At 41.4% G+C, this 17,574-nt stretch overlaps 1 non-coding gene across 1 annotated transcript; it reads left to right on the top strand.

The window, feature by feature from the left end:
• Window positions 1–1,565: 1,565 nt before the first annotated feature.
• On the top strand, window positions 1,566–1,674 carry LOC135277078 (U6 spliceosomal RNA). Its single transcript, XR_010344684.1, has one exon. It is a non-coding gene; the product is annotated as a U6 spliceosomal RNA (small nuclear RNA).
• The last annotated feature ends 15,900 nt before the right edge of the window (window positions 1,675–17,574 follow it).

Here is a 17,574-nt window from a genome sequence, read left to right as displayed (position 1 = left end):
CTGGACACTCACATGATGGGGACAATGAACTACCAAGCCAGCGGCTCAGTTCCCATTTCCTGGTTCACCCAAAAAGGTTGATATTGAGGGGGAATGAAGGGAAGACTGACCTTTGTGTATGGAAGTCAAATGATGCCAATCTGTCTTAATTTAGGGTTTGGGTGAAGGTTTCCCTCAGGTTCCCTTGTCTTGTGAGTTGCCAAGAAAGATGATGGCTCTGAAAAGAGTCCTTGAGGCGCAACTCTGCAGCACAAACTGCCCTAGAGTTACAGCTCCATAATGTTACAGTTCCACAACTCTGATCTGCACTGAGTCCCTTTGTCCCATTCATCTTATTTCCACTGTTTGTCCCATCTGGGTCACCAGACTGATGCAAGCAAACCCCAAAATCAGAGCTCAGCTCAGGAGGGTCCTTGGCTTCACCCAGGAAAGAATTCAAGAGTGAACCGATGGTGAAAGAAAGCAGGTTTATTTGAGCAACAGTGTACAGCCAAGTGACCACTCCATAGACACAGCAGGGCTACCCCATAGGCACATTGGTCCAGAGTAGCACTCATGGATTGCTGGCTACCTATATTTATACCCATTCTTAATTATATGCTAAATACAGGGTGGGTTATTCACAAACTTTACGGAAAATGGGCAGAGAGTTCCCAGAATTATATAAGATAACTTCCAGGTGATTGCCATGGCATTTGTAAACTGTCATAGTGCTGGTAGGAGTGTCTTATGCAAATGTATTATAATTGCTAGTCCTACCTGGTTTTGGCCAGTTTCCTTGCTACATACCATTTAGACCCTGACCAGTGCTCAGAAAACAAGTTCTGCTGATCTCCTATCTCAAAACAAACCAAAACATTAGTTGTGAGAATATTCTAGAAAGACAAGTTGGTAAGATACTGTAAAGACTCAAACAGAAATGTAACATAACTTATAAAGAATGAAATAAGAAATAGCAAGGAAATATAGCAAAGACACTAAATCAGTGTAAGTTAAGAGTTAAATGAACCCAGAGAGCAAATGATAAAGTCCTTTAAAAAGCTGGTCTCAAACGCCTGAGCTCATAGGTGATGTTTTGTTAGCTTTCTAGAAAGATTAAAAGATTATGTCAAAATACTCCCTTGAGAAGTGGCAGGTGTAAGAGGACTCTGGAAATCAGTAAGTAATCTAGCTTCAAAAAAAAAAAATAATTTTTAAAAAGGAGTCTCTTCTTGAGGAGAAATGGAGATCCAAAACAGATAGGTTTGGGCGCATCAGAGGCTCCGACTGTTCTGCATCTGCAGAGGCAGAATCCCATGCAGTCTGGGCTCCTGTTGTCACCGAGGCCATTAAGCCATCTCTGAGCCCCTGCTGGGGGCCACACACAGCCTGAATCCTCTCAGGAGCATACTGCTAAGCACTGGAGAGATTTAGTTTGGTTTTATTCTTATCATGATCATGTTTTATTAATTTATATTTTTCATTTCTCTGTAACATGAGGTCCATTTGTCATCCCTGAAATACCTTAAGCCAGATCCATACTGTTTTCACATACCATGTAATATTTGACGTGATTAAGAAAAGCCGTGCTTGCTTTGGCAGCACAAATTCTAAAACTGGAACAGTGCAGAGAAGATTAGCACATGGCCCCTGTACAAAGATGGCACACAAATTCACGAAGCGTAAAAAAGAAAGAAAAGGGCTGGGCGTGGTGGCTCATGCCAGTAATCCCAGCACTTTGGGAGGCCAAGGAGGGCAGATCACAAGGCCAAGAGATTGATACCATTCCTGGCCAATATGGTGAAACCCCGTCTCTACTAAAAATAGAAAAATTACCTGAGCATGGTGTTGCGTGCCTGTAGTCCCAGCTACTCAGGAGGCTGAGGCAGGAGAATAGCTTAAACCTGGGAGGTGGAGGTTGCAGTGAGCTGAGATTGCATCACTGCACTCTAGCCTGGTGACAGAGCAAGACTCTGTCTCAAAAAAACAAAAAGAGAAAAAATAAAGTAAGTAAGAAAGAAAAGAAAAAGCAGTAAACTGGTGCATGAACAGTTAACCATAAAAGGTATCACTTTGAAGGCAATCCAATTTATTACCCTTCTACATATCAACCTTACCACCTGATTCTAAATTTAAATATTTGCTGTTTACCAACAGGAAATTACAACTCCATTTACATGTGTCTCTGGGGAAAAAGCATGCAAAGAATAGCCACATCTTTATATATGCCAGGCAAATATCTGGAACAAAACAAAACAATTCTGAAATCCCACATGACATTAATATTTTAAGAGTAGAGCACAAGATCCACAAAGAACAACAACAAAAAAAACCCCAAAACTTTACATTATAGAAAAAGAAATTACATACACATCAATTTTGAGTAAGAGCAATGTATCTCAAACTACTTGTGAAAAATCAGTTGGTTTTTGTTCGTTTTAATTCATTTCAACCAATACTTTTGTGAAATAAGAGTTTATTTCTAGAAAAGAATGGTATTACAGTAGATTATAGAATGCAAAATACAAGCCTCATTTTTAAAATTATTGATTCAGCATAAATAAAATCACTCTAAAATTACAATAAAAGTTCCCAAACACTTAGGCTCATTTCTATATTTAGTTCATGGCAGACAAGATCACCAACCCACACTTGTTCAAGGACCATATTTTGAATACACTGAGATAAAACATCTAAAAATGGAAATCTTAGCCTGGCACGATGGCTCACCCTCCTAGTCCCAGCTACTCAGGAGGCTGAGGGAGGAGGATCTCTTGAGCCCAGGAGTTTAGGCTGCAGTGAGCTATGATAGCACCACTGTACTCCAGCCTGGGTGACAGAGCAAGACTCTGTCTCGTTTTGTTTTGATTTGTTTTGTTTTGTTTTGAGACGGGTTCACTCTGTCGCTCAGGTTGGAGTTCAGTGATGCGATCTCAGCTCATTGCAAACTCTACCTCTCTGGCTCAAGCGATTCTCCTGCCTCAGCCTCCCAAGTACTAGGATTACAGGTGCACACCACCATGCCCGGCTAATTTTTGTATTTTTTTTTTAGAGACAGGGTTTAGCCATGTTGCCCAGGCTGATCTCAAACTCCTGAGCTCAAGCGATCTGCCCACCGTGGCCTCCCAAACTGCTGGAATTACAGGTATGAGACACTGCGCCTGGTGGATACTACATCTCTTAAATAAAATAATAATAAATGAAAAAATCATAAAAATGGAGATCTTCCAGAAGCATATCGTATATTACTCCCTGCTCACACTTCCATTATTTTTACAGTATTGGCTTTTTTGAAGTAGTAATAATGTATAGTTTAAAAGGTGAACCGGGAGTGCAAGATTTAAAAAAACAAGAATCCCCTGTATTTTCTTTCACCTCCCAACTCCCAATTCCTTCGTCCTTTCCTTCTGCATTTCTTAATAATAAGCATATGATACTAGTTAAGTGACATATGTCATTCCACATAATACAAATAATTATACAAATAGTCCACATAATAATGATACGCATCACCCAACTTAAGAAACAAAGCATTAATTCTACAGTTTTAGCTCTGTTACCCTCCTTGATTTCACACCCTCCTGCCAAAAGGGAACCACATCCTGAATTTGGTATTCCTATACTTTTTTTTTTTTTTTTTTTTTGAGACAGAGTCTCACTCTGTTGCCCAGGCTGGAGTGCAGGTGTGCGATCTCGGCTCGCTGCAACCTCCGCCTCCCAGGTTCAAGCGGTTTTCCTACCTCAGCCTCCAGAGTAGCTGAGATTACAGGCACCCACCACCAAGCCTGGCTAAATTTTGTATTTTTAGTAGAGATGAGGTTTCACCATGTTGGTCAGGCTGGTCTCAAACTCCTGACCTCATGAGTCTCGGCCTCCCAAAGTGCTGGGATTACAGGCATGAGCCACCGCACTCAGCTTTACATCTTTTTATACTTTTACTATTAGATTACTGCAAAGGTAATTGCAGTTTTTGGGTCAGGAGCGGTGGCTCACGACTGTAATCCCAACACTTTGGGAGGAGGTCAGGAGTTCAAGACCAGCTTGGCCAATCCGGCAAAACTCCATCTCTACTAAAATGCAAAAATTAGCCAGGCATGGTGGTGCATTCCTGTAATCCCAGCTACTTGGGAGGCTGAGACCGGAGAATCTCTTGAACCTGAGTGGCAGAGGTTGCAGTAAGCCAAGATTGCACCACTGCACTGCAGCCTGAGTGACAGAGCAAGACTCTGTCTCAAAAAGAGAAAAGTAATTGCAGTTTTTTTATCATTAAACTGCACCAGCCTAATGAATATGTCTATATTCTAAAACACATATTACTTTTCATGTTATTAAGTTTTATAAAAATGGCACAATACTTTGTGAAACTTACTTTTTTAACTTAACATTATTATGTTTTTGACAATAATTCACAATGACACATCTAGCTATGGTTCATTAATTTCTTCTGTTGTACAGTGTCTTGTTATATGAATATACCACAATGTATGTACCCATTCTCCTGTTGGTGGACATTTGAGTGATTTCCTTTTTTTTTTTTTTATATTGTTACAAACAATAGTACAATGAACTTTCTTGCAAATGTCTCCTCTTGTACATGTTAGGAGTGGTAGTGCTGAGTTGCAGGACATAGGCACCGTGACCTTTAGATAGTGCCTACTGAGCCTCCAAAGTGCTCGTGCCAATTTACACTTACCTCTGCAGTGTATGAGAGTTCCCATTGCTCCATATGGCTACCAACATCTGAAATTGTCGGACTTTTCCATTTTCCCAATCTGACAAATTTAAAATGGGGCTTTATTGTGGTTTAGTGTGCATTTCCCTGATTCTTAATGAGCTTATCTTTTCATCTATTTATTGCTCATTTTGGTTTCTTATTCTATGATTTATCTGTTTGACTTTTACCCATTTTTCCAGGTTTTTTAAAATTATCAATTTTTGAGTTGTTTATATGTTCTGGATTCAAATACTTTGTGAATTATGAGTATTGCAAACATTTTTCTCCAATCTGGATTAGACATTTCCTTCTTTTTTTTTTTTTTTTTTTTTTTTGGTAGAGATGGAGTCTCACTATGTTTCTCATGTTGGTCTGGTCTTGAACTCCCGGCCTCAAGCAATCCTCTCACCTCAGCCTCCCAAAGTGCTGAGATTACAGGCATGAACCACCGTGCCCATCCTCCTTTCACCTTGTTAATGATGGTTTTCAGAACCCAGGTGTTTTTAATTTCATTGATGTTAACTTTATCAAGTTTTTTCCTTATGAGTTGTGTTTTTTATATTTTAGTAAATTTTTACTTTAGTCCAAGAGTGTAGATATATTCCCACATTCTAAAAGTTTTCTTAATAGGTTCCTGAATTCCACTTGGAATTTTATTTGGTCTGAGAATTCCAATTTTATTTTATTTTTATATATATGAATAACTAATTACTCATCACTTTTGCAAAGTCTATCTTTTCTCCACGTATCTGCAATGTCGCTATATCATATATATTAGATATCAATCTATGGGTGTGTTTCTGAGCTCTGTATTCTGTTCTGATGGTCCAGTTATATATCTTTGTTTTCATGCTTTTTTTTTTTTGAGATGGAGTTTTGCTCTTGTTGCACAGGCTAGAATGCAATGGTGTGTTCTTGGCTCACCGAAACCTCTGCCTCCTGGATTCAAGCTATTCTCCTGCCTCAGTCTCCAGAGTAGCTGGGATTACAGGCATGCGCCACCACACCCGGCTAATTTTGTATTTTTAGTAGAGATGGGGTTTCTCCATGTTGGTCAGGCTGGACTCAAACTCCTGACCTCAGGTGATCTGCCCACCTCGGCTTCCCAAAGTGCTGGGATTACAGGTGTGAGCCCCCATGCCTGGCCCCCAGACCACACTGTCTTAATTACCATACTTAATATGTCTTGTTGTGTGCTAGGGTAAGTCACCCATTCTCTGCTTCTCATTGTGTCTTATCTGTTCTTATACATTTCCATTTACATTTTAGAATCAGTTTATTAAGTTCCAAAGAAATACATTAGAATTTTGATTAGAACTGCAATAAAATCTACATATTCCTGTGGAGAACTGACATCTTTATGATATTACATTTTTTGATATTACATTTTCATGCCCATGTTCATAATGTGTTTCTGTTTATTTAATAGGTTATCTTTAAGATTTTATCATCACTTTCTAGAATTTTTTCATAAAGGTTTTAAACATCTTTTGTTAGCTTTATTGCAAAATACTTTATCCTTTCTTTTCTGATGTTACAAATGACATCTTTTTAAAAATTTTATTTTCTAACTGTGTCTGAACTGCTTAAAAACAATGGAATCACTTTGCTAAACTCTCCTATTAATTCTAAAAGCCTGTTTTTGTCAATTATCTTCGTTTTCTCTATGAAAACAATCATATAACCTGTGAATGCTTGCATGAAAGTGACATACAGTAGGCAAAATGACAGCTCCCCAAAGATGTTTATGTCCAAGTCCCCCAAAACTGTGACCATGGTACTTTATATGACAAAATGGACTTTGTATATGTGACTAAATTAAGGATCTTAAGATAGAGAGAGGTTCCTGGGCTGTCCAGGTGGACCCAATGGTCTCACAAAGGTCCTTTAAAGGGTGATGCAGTTTTATTTCTTTTTCTTGTCTTCACTAGCTAGGCTCTCCAAATACAATGTTGGATAGAAAGGCATTAGAGGACACTTTTGTCATCTTCCTGATTTCAAAGTGAATCCTTTTAAAACTTTATCATTACGTATTCTGATGTAAATTATTAGTAGAGCATTTTCATCAAGTTAAAAAATTTCCTACTTCTAGTTGGCTAAGATTGTTTTTAACTTAAATAACTGCTAAGTTTCATCAAATATTTGTTCTGTGCCTACCAAGATAATCACATAGATGTTTTTCTTTAGTCTAGATTGTGACTGTTTATATTAATACTAATGTATTAATTTTTAAGTTGGATCGATTTTGCATTACTAAAGTAAGACCAGAGTGATTCTACTGCATTCAGCTTGCTAACATTTTCTTTAGAACTCTTGTGTCTATGCTAATAAGTGAAACTGGCTGTGGTTACGTGTCTTCTGCTGTCCTCATCTAGTTTTTGTTTAGGGTTATATAGTATGTACTTCTGTTTTGGTTGATTCTTTTCACTTTAGAAATTCCTGTAAACATACTTTCACTTGCCTTCATTTTCCTATATAGTTATATTACAGTTTTTTGTTCCAGTCAATATTTCACATTATCAGAATTACACAACTATTATATGCTATTGAGCCACATGATATATTTATATATCCTTCCCTGTACAACTTTTGGACTTAATAAACAGCCTTTTTCTCTTCTTTTCTCTCTTGCTTTGTTTGTTTGTTTGGGGCTTAGTTTCTCAAAACTGTCATGAAGAACTGTAAATCTTTTCTCAATACACTGAAATATTAGGAAACTGATCTGTTGTGTGTTTTTCATGGAGAAATCTCTCTTGGAGATCTCTTGTTGTTTTGCCCCAACCTGGACATCTTGTGCTCTCTGCCTACTTCCAGCAGTTTTTGGGGGACTTCCTTGGACTAACATTCTTTATATTCTTTTTGTTTCTTTGCTGTATTGGAATCTGTGTTTCCATGGTTTCCATTATTTCCTCTATTTACTGGCTCTTTTTGGTGGAGTATATTCTCTCATTTTGAGAAAGGGGAGGTGGAAGATAAAATTTTTTAGGTCTAACTTGTTTGAGCGTCTCTTACTTCTGCTCTCTCATGTATTACTTTGTCAGGTCTAGAATTCTAGGTAGGAATCTTGTTCCTTTAGAATCTTAGAAGGGCTATTGTCTTCCATTTCCAGTCTTGCCAATGAAAACACCAACGCTATTCTGATTCTTGGATTTTTGTATGTGAGCTATTTTTCCTGCTCTCATGATAGTCTTTATCTCTGATGCTCTGAAATTTCATATATCCTTTTGAGCTGTATTTTTTCCCTCCTTACATTGGGCTGTTAGGTCCTTTAAATCTGAAAACTCACATCCTTAATTCAGGGAGACTTTATTATATTATATGGGGTATGTGTGTGTGTGAGAGAGAGAGAGAGAGACTTAACATACAGGTAATTTAAGTTACAAAACATAGTAGTAAAACAAATTCCCAAGAATTTACCGCCCAACTTAGGAAATGAAATATGACCAATGCCTTGAAACATCTGTACTGACTTTTGCTGATCTCATTCCATCTTCTCCCTCACCTGCCATGCCTCACCCCCTACAAGCTACACAATCACTCTCATGACTTTTTCCCCCAATTATCTTGCTTATTTTTATTGTTTCACTAAATATTTATGCATCACTAAACTATGGCTTTATTTACTTTTGTTTGATTTTGAACACTGTAGAAATGGCATTGCACAGAGATGGCACACTTCCATGGTTTGCCTTTCATTCAACATTGTTCCTAAGAGTTACCGGTATACATGGCTACAGTTCATTACCTTTTCATTGCAGCATAGCAGTCTGTTGTGTGAAGATACCATAATTTAGTTATCTATTTTCCCAACAGCAGGCATTACGTTATTCCCTCTTTTTAAAATTCTATCTTGTCTACAAATGTGATCATTTCTTTCCCTCATTTTCTCCCTTCTCTGTGAAACTTAGTTAGTTATTGGATCTTCTGGGCTAAGCTCTGTTGATTTTTAAGATTTCTGCTATTATATTTCAAATTTTCCTTTTTTCAACATTTATTTTGGATTCAGGGGATTCGTGTGCAGGTTTGTTACATGGGTATATTGTATGATGCTGAGGTTTGGGTTACAGATGATCGCATCACCCAGGTAGTGACCATATTACCCAACAGGTAGAATTTTGAATTTTCTTTTTTTTTTAAACATATATTTTATTGCACTTTAGGTTCTGGAGTACATGTGCAGAACATACAGGATTATTGCATAGGTACATACACGGCAATGTGGTTTGCTGCCTCCATCCCCCCATCACCTATATCTGGCATTTCTCCCCATGTTATCCCTCCCCAACCCCCTACCCCCATCCCTCCTCTAGTTCCCCCCAACAGACCCCAGTGTGTGATGCTCCCCTCCCTGTGTCCATGTGTTCTCATTGTTCAACACCGCCTATGAGTGAGAACATGCAGTGTTTGATTTTCTATTCTTGTGTCAGTTTGCTGAAAATGATGGTTTCCAGATTCATCCATGTCCCTACAAAGGACACAAACTCATTGTTTTTTATGGCTGCATAGTATTCCATGGTGTATATGTGCCACATTTTCCTTGTCCAGTCTATCATTGATGGGCATTTGGGTTGGTTCCAGGTCTTTGCTATTGTAAACAGTGCTGCAATGAACATACATGTGCATGTGTCTTTATAATAGAATGATTTATAATCCTTTGGATATATACCCAGTAATGGAATTGCTGGGTCAAATGGAATTTCTATTTCTAGGTCCTTGAGGAAGTGCCACACTGTCTTCCACAATGGTTGAACTAATTTACACTCCCACCAACAGTGTAAAAGTGTTCCTATTTCTCCACATCCTCTCCAGCATCTGTAGTCTCCAGATTTTTTAATGATCACCATTCTAATGGGCATGAGATGGTATCTCCATGTGGTTTTGATTTGTATTTCTCTAATGACAAGTGATGGTGAGCATTTTTTCATATGTTTGTTGGCTTCCTATATGTCTTCTTTTGAAAAGTGTCTGTTCATGTCCTTCACCCACTTTTGAATGGGTTAGTTTGTTTTTTTCTTGTAAATCTGTTTTAGTTCTTTGTAGATTCTGGCTATTAGCCCTTTGTCAGATGAGTAGATTGCAAAAATTTTTTCCCATTCTGTTGGTTGCTGGTTCACTCTAATGATTATTTCTTTTGCTGTGCAGAAGCTCTGGAGTTTAATTAGATCCCATTTATCTGTTTCGGCTTTTGTTGCCAATGCTTTTGGTGTTTTAGTCATCCTTGCCTATGCCTATGTCCTGAATGGTTTTGCCTAGGTTTTCTTCTAGGGTTTTTATGGTGTTAGGTCTTCTGTTTAAGTCTTTAATCCATCTGGAGTTAATTTTAGTGTAAGGTGTCAGGAAGGGGTCCAGTTTCTGCTTTCTGCACATGGCTAGCCAGTTTTCCCAACACCATTTTTATTAAACAGGGAACCCTTTCCCCATTGCTTGTTTCTGTCATGTTTGTCAAAGATTAGATGGTTGTATATGTGTGGCATTGCCTCTGAGGCCTCTGTTCTGTTCCATTGGTCTATATCTCTGTTTTGGAACCAGTACCATGCTGTTTTGATTACTGTAGCCTTGCAGTATAGTTTGAAGTCAGGTAGCATGATGCCTCCAGCTTTGTTCTTTTTGCTTAGAATTGACTTGGCTATGTGGGCTCCCTTTTGGTTCCATAGTATTTTGAATTTTCAAGGGCTTTTATTCTCTTTTGTTAATTTAATTTATTTATTTTTTCGACAGAGTCTTGCTCTGTCACCGAGGCTGGAGTGCAATGGCATGATCTCGGCTCACTGCAACCTTCACTTCCCAAGTTCAAGCAATTCCCCCACCTCAGCCTCCCAAGTAGCTGGGATTACAGGTGCATGCCATCACACCCAGCTAATTTTTATATTTTTAGTAGAGGCAAGGTTTCACCATGTTGGTCAGGCTGGTCTTGAACTCCTGACTTCAGGTAATCCACCCACCTCAGCCTCCCAAAGTCCTGGGAGTACAGGCATGAGCCACCACACCTGATCTGGATATTCCATTTTATAGCTTACTATGTCAGTGTTCATAGATACCAGACTTACAAGGTTTAGGATTTTCTTGAAATTTTATTTTGCTTTCTGCAGTCTGTTTTCCTCTACTATGGTTGGTTGGGTGGTTGGGTCACTTATGTCTCTGTCTTTCACGTTAGAAGCTCCCCTTTGATGTCAAGTGGTGCTAACTTATCTACTCAGACATAATAGTAAAGGAACCAAAATGGTAATTTCAAGTTCTGTGTGTATGGGTGAGGCTCATCTGCCAGTGGACTTCACAGTGGGCTGATCAGGTGGGGATCCAGCTCTTTCATTGGGGAAACTTTGTTAGTAGGTCTTTTCTCTTGTCCTCATCAGTATCCCCAGAGGAATCTTCCATTCTTCTTCCTGGAGGCTATAAGCTTGTCTGCCATCATGCTGGCTGCTGAGCAGGAAAAGCAAGTTTGAGGTTTTACCATCCACAGGTAGATGTCCACTTAGTGCCCATTTTCAGTATAGTGCCCTATTCTCAACTGCACCTGACATCTCCAACGCTAGCATCTCCTCATTTGAATGTCCCATCCCCTCCCACTATAGGGGAGATAGTTGCCCAGCTTGTGTAGAAATGGAGTAGACATCTGGGAGTCTTACTGCTCCTCAGACAGATAGCCAAGATGTGTGTCCTGTTTTCAGCCCCACCCCTTGAAGCTTTGTCATTGTCTGGGGTAATACCCGAGGGTCATTGCGTCATGCCAAGGAAATCAAGGACACGGACACGCACAAGGAGTGAGTTTAAGAGTGAAGGTCTAATTGGCAAAAGAAAGAGAAAGGAAAATAGCTCTCTCTTCTGCAAGAGAGAGGGGTGCCCGAATGGGACTTCTGGCTCATGGCAGAGTGCACAGGGTTTTATAGACAGGCTTGAGGAAGCGGTGTCTGATTTACGTAGGGTCCAAAGATTAGTTGGACCAAGTGTGATGTTTATATAGCATGTGAGGAAGCCGGCCATCCCACCCTAATCTTCTTAGGCAAATGGAGTCTTTGCCTGACCGGGGCCATGCTGTCTGCTCCCAACTGCACACTTGGTTGGCAAGGAAAAAGGAAGATGGAGTCATCATTTTGCACAGACCCAGTCCCCAAGTAGCCCCTTTCCTATTGGCACAACTGCCAGCATTCACCCATGCAAGCTTCTAGCCTGCTTTTCTACGTCTGCAGTTTGATTTTACTGACTGCTCTTTGTTAGAAAAGAAAATGATTTGGAGGCTGCTTTTCATTAAAAGGAAAACCTTACCAAGGACTTCCTTACCCTCCTAAATAATTCCTTTTTAACTCCTATATCACCCTCATCCCCATCTTCAGGGGTATTCCAATAGGGGTCCAGCAGTAAGAAATCTACTAGCTCCTTTTCACTGGGTACCACCACCCTTTGCGGGTTTAAATTTCAACTTTCTCTGCTCTTCTAAGTAAATTAGCACTGACTTGATTGATCACCCTCCAAAATTTTCTTGGCATTCGTGATTTATTTCTATATCCTCTCTAAAACCCTTTGTCCTTATTCATTAAGGGTTTTATTTGTTGTCATGTCTCCACTGTCATTTTGAGGCTTTGAGAAGGAAGAAGATATAAAGGCATATGTTTTCAATGGTGCTATCCGTTGACGCAGAGATGTTAGAAGGTGGGCAAGTATCTGAGGGGAGAAGCACAAGAAACTGCAGGCAGTCTGCGGGCCTTGCTCGACATCTGCAGCAGCCTCTGGTTTTCAGGGGCCTCCATACCGCTGACTGACTGGGCGACACAGTCGGTATTCAGTAATGTGGCAAGTCACGAGGAATTCTCTGCATGTGTATTCAAACCAGTGACACTTTCACAAAAAGCAGCTAAGGAAGGTGCTGTTGAATTGGAGAAAAAGAATCCGCCTCAGTTAGAGCAAGCAAAAGTCTACCGGAAAAGCATTGACTGCCAAGGTCTGGATAACCCTCTCCCACACCATTCCCCCATTACTGGAGTTAATCTTGGGGAAGGAGGAGAGGAAGGCAATCTTGAGTGCTATTGAGAAATAGCCCGGGGTGGCAGAGTTCACAATAGCAGCCCCAGCTCGGACTCCAGGAGTCAAGGTGGACAGGACTCCAGGAGTCAAGGTGGACAGGACTCCTGCACCTGCGGTTGAGTTCCTGAAGGAGGAAAACAGCAGATTTCTCATCCCCAGTGAGAGGGATCCCCACAAGGGCAGGACATGGTAAATGACTACACCCACTACCTTGCTTCCAGTGTGGACAGAGAGCCCCAGACAGGAGAGCTGTGTCTCAAACAGGATGATAAGTTACCACCTTGCATCTGGCAAACCAAGGGCAGATGGGGCAGGTTCTGAACGAGGACAATGTAGTAACCCCCTGTGTGCCCAGGGCTCTGAGACCCAGGGTTGGGGCATTTTCTTAGCAATAACCAGAGAAGCCCCTTTCTAGAAGGGGAGCTGAGCAACTCTACATGGAATTTCTGAGAGATGGACCCCTGATTTGATGTGAATGCTCACCCTTTTCTTCTGATGCTAAGCATCTGGAAACTGCAGTCATCCTGAGAGTTAAGTCATGCCAGATGGGAGTCAGAAAATGTAAGAAGACCCTGGAAGAGTAGCTCTTGTCCTCCTGAGTAAGCAAGCTGACTCCACATCCTTTGGGAAAGCTGTTGCTCTTGTTCTTTGTTTTTTTTTGTTTTTTTTTTTTTTAAGAGACAGGGTCTCTGTTGTCCAGGCCGGAGTGTAGTAGCACTATCGTAGCTCAATGCAGCCTCCACTTCCTGGGCTCAAGCAACCCTCCTGCCACAATTTCCCAAGTAGCTAGGAGCACAGGTGCACACCACCACACCAGGATAATTTATTTTTATATTTTACTTTATGTAGAGATGGGGTCTCCCTTTGTTGCCCGGGTTTGTCTCAAACTCCTGGCCTCAAGCAATCCTCCCACCTCAGCCCTGCAAAGTGCTGGGATTACAGATGTGCGCCACCTCACCAGGCCAAGCTGCTTCTGCTTTCTACAGAGTGGCAGAACTCACATTAATGAGGAAATTGTTCACAGAACTGCCTTTCCACTCATGAAGCTGAGTAAGGGAGGAAGGAAGGAAAGACTTAACAGCAGACACTGCTGGTGCCTTGCCCATAGCCCCTCAGATCCCTGGACCATTCACTGTGCTCATCAGCTTCCCATGTGCCTTCACTCCCAACAGCCTGCACCTGCATCTCTTGGTGGAGAGCTTGGGAATTAACATCCTCCTGGGACAGCCCTTAACAAATGACTGATAAACATGGGAATACAATCCTCCAACTCTTGCTCCCTGGTGGGGGAAATTGGAAGGTGTCTCCTGAGTTCCCAGGAGAGACTGAGCCAAAGCAGCCCTCCCCAGGCTCTGCCTACTGCCATTCCTTTGCCTAGCCTTCTTTCTCTCCTGGTCCCACTTTCCCACCCACACCCAAGCGGTTTTTTCTGGGAACACTTCTTAGATAAATAATTTTTATAGTAATCCTCTTCTCAGAGCCTGCTTCCAAAATCTCAACCTAAGACGGCCTCCTATTTCAGAGTCCTTGCTGGTTTGTTGCTACTAGAAAATTGAAAAATCAAGTAGCCCTTTGTTTATCAGACACGTTAAGGATGCTGTGGGTGTAAGAAGGTAGACTCTGAGGTGAGGAAAGCGGGGAGACTTCAATTGTTTCCTCAAATTCAAGGCAGAGAATTGGGCCTCTGAAGGGAACCTGGAAGTGGTAACAAGAGGAGGGAGCTGGGAGTGTGTGGTGGAAAAGGGTTGAGCAGGGTGTGAAGTCCGTCTGTTGCACCGAGCCTTCAGCAAGGCTGCTGCTCACGCAGACTGTGTGGGTGTGAGGTTTGGGGCAAGGGTATCCAATGAAAAGGCTGCTTGGATGCTGCAGTGCAGAACAGAATGGGATGGAAAGGCAAAGCAATCCTCCAACTGAACTCAGTTCGTGGAGACAGAAACTCTCAGCCAGAGAAGGACATTATCCACCATAAGCATGCCACACCCACCCACTCCCACCCCCGCCACCTCCCCCCCACCCTCCCCCCACACCAATCCACCAAGAAGTTGAGAGGAATAAAATACCTCCCCTGATATCTGGATTATGCATGCAAATGATCAACTTGAAATAATTATTGAAGGTTAAGTTCTAAAATCATCCTAAGAAACTATCCAAAGGCATCTATAACCCTAAAACAGGATTTCCTAATGATTATCTGTAAACAGGATCCTGCCGCAAACACAGGAGTTAATGGAAAGTGGGCAATGCAATTAGAAAGGATAAGCTAAGGCAGTGAATCCCACACACATAATGCCATAATGTAGGACTCAGAACACAGCATCCTTCCCTCTACCTATGACCTGAGCCCCTTCCCTGCTGCCCCAGCCCATGACGGAGCCAGCACAGCCCTGGGACCTCCTCCTCTCTCCCCAACCACCTGGGACTCTGCAGCCTGTGCTGATAGCCCTGCTTCTGCCTGCCCTCCCACTCCCAGCACTGCTGCCAGCTGTCCCCTCCATGTGGCCTGGGTCCTAACGGTGGATGCTACAGGGCCAGTGAGTTCTAATGAAAACAGGGAGCAGGGGACCTGCCTCTGAATCCATTCCTGTCTCTGACTCTTTCTCCTTTTCGAATCTTTATTCCACAAACATTGATTCGCCACATACTACTCAACGGCCTCTGTCCCTGTCTTTGTTTTTGTTTCTTTGTCTGTCTCTCCCCGACTCCATTCCTGCCTCTCTCCTTGTCCCTTCCTTCCTCCGTCTCTCAGCACATCTTTTTTCCCTCTACCTATCCCTTCTCACAGTCCTGGCCTCTTTAAATTAAATTGGTCTATGTCTCTGAAGACAGATGACAAAGCAAATTTGACAATGCCCACAGAAACTAACGTGCCACAATGCGGTTTGTACTAACAAGTTCACTGTTTTCTGCTATTATAAATAACCATGTGATGAACATTACTTTAGATCTCATCTACATATCTGATTAATTCCTTCAGGTTGTCGTACTCCCTAGATATGGTATTTTTAAATCAAAGGGTACAGACATTTTTAAGGCTTATTGTAGGTTTATTTGGAAAAATAGTTTTTATAGCAATGTCATAAATGTAACTGGACTTCTTTAAGGTCATACAATTTCAGATTTAAAATGGGGTCACGTGTTTTTCCAGGGTCCCCAAAGACATTCACATTCTGACTATCTCTGCAGATTATGGGGTTTCTTAAGGACTTAATCCCCTTTCTGCACACTTAAATATTAATTTATCTATCAATTTGTTAATCAACACATGTGCCAAGCCTAGTAATGATCCTGGACTGCACCTGGGTAATTTAGAGACTTTCCAAAATCATGGGCAACTCCCTCCTTTTGTGGGCTCAATTTTAGTATTTCGTATTTTAAAAATCAAAAATAAAATGGAAGTTTTTGAGTACTATGAGACAGAATGTGATCAAAGATCATTCTACCCCCATTCGTTCTCTCTCCAGCTAGCACTGAACAATGTTCAACACTCACCTACGCTGCCTTCAGTCTCTGTTGCTTGAGACTTCTCCTTTTTTTAAATATCTAAACAACTTTGGATGTCCTGTAATTTTTAGAACACTTCACTGCTTCAAAGAAGGGAGGTGTCTGGGCCTCTTTTATTCCTCTCCTAGGGTAGAATTCATGGGTCATGGTGCCCACCCATATCCTTTTACCTTGTTCTAGATAGGTTCAATAGACTGGCCCCTCATTATTATCCACTGGCATCATGAAAACACCAAGCATTATATTTTTCACTTCCTGCAATATATGCTTACAGATCTTGGTGTAACTAGCCTAATAATCACAAGTTATAGCTGTAAGACAAGTGTCAAGGGGTGTTTTTAGGTTCTCAAAGTTCTCCCAGAACATTCAGATAACACTGGAAGCTCATAATCTAATATGGGATACAGGCATGCCAATCAGATAATATCGTATAATAATGGCTCTTCTGCAGTTTTGCTGTAGGTGGGATGTGGGGGGAGAAAAATGGGCAAGAGGCCTTAAAAACTATGCATGTGGCAGCTACTGCTGCATAACAAACACTGCAGCAACCTCAGTGTTGAACAATACCTATTTGCGAGTTTCTCATCCAGGTGACTGGATGGGCATTGACTCTGACCTTGTGTAGGCTTAGATGGGCTTTGCTCCAGGCCATGTATTTGGTTCAATTCTGTTCCGTGCATTTGAGGCCTCCTTGTACCTGTGGCTACCTGGTTATCACAGCAAAAAATAGGCATGCAAGAGACCAAGCCCAACACGGAAGCACATTTTAAGCCTTTGCTCACATCATGTGTACTAACATCCCATTGGCCAAAGTAAGTCACACAAGGAAGTTCAAAGTCAAGGTGAAAGGAAGAACATTCCTCCATGGAGACATAGTGAGAAGCAGTGAATATTTGCTGAATAATAATCTAATTTAACATGAACCAGATCTTGAAGAACCAAGGGATATTTGTTCTTCTCTAGGGAGAAGTGGTATATTCTGTTCCATAGGAAGGATTGCATCAGGAAAAGCAGACAGGTACAAAGATGCAAGTTACATTTAGGAATTGTGGGTGGCTCAAAGGACAGAAGCTCAGGACACTTGTGAGAGATGTTGAGGACATATAGCAAGCTGAGGCAGGATCTCAAGGTTGGAAGGAAACCCAAAAGACCTAGGCAGCTTGGGGCACAGTAAGAATCCTGCCTCCTTGTTGGCCTGTGTGTGTGTGTGTGTGTGTGTGTGTGTGTGTGTGTGTTTGTTTTGTTTTGTGAGACACAGTTTCACTCTGTCGCTCAGGCTGGAGTACAGTGGCACAATCTCGGCTCACTGCAACCTCTGCCTTCCAGGTTCAGGGTATTCTCCTGCCTCAGCCTCCCGAGTA

The sequence above is a fragment of the Aotus nancymaae genome, unplaced genomic scaffold (assembly GCF_030222135.1).
Source record: "Aotus nancymaae isolate 86718 unplaced genomic scaffold, 86718_ANA_hifiasm-v0.15.2.pri h1tg000029l, whole genome shotgun sequence".
Lineage (NCBI taxonomy): Eukaryota > Metazoa > Chordata > Mammalia > Primates > Aotidae > Aotus > Aotus nancymaae.
This window is presented reverse-complemented; position numbering and strand designations above follow the sequence as displayed.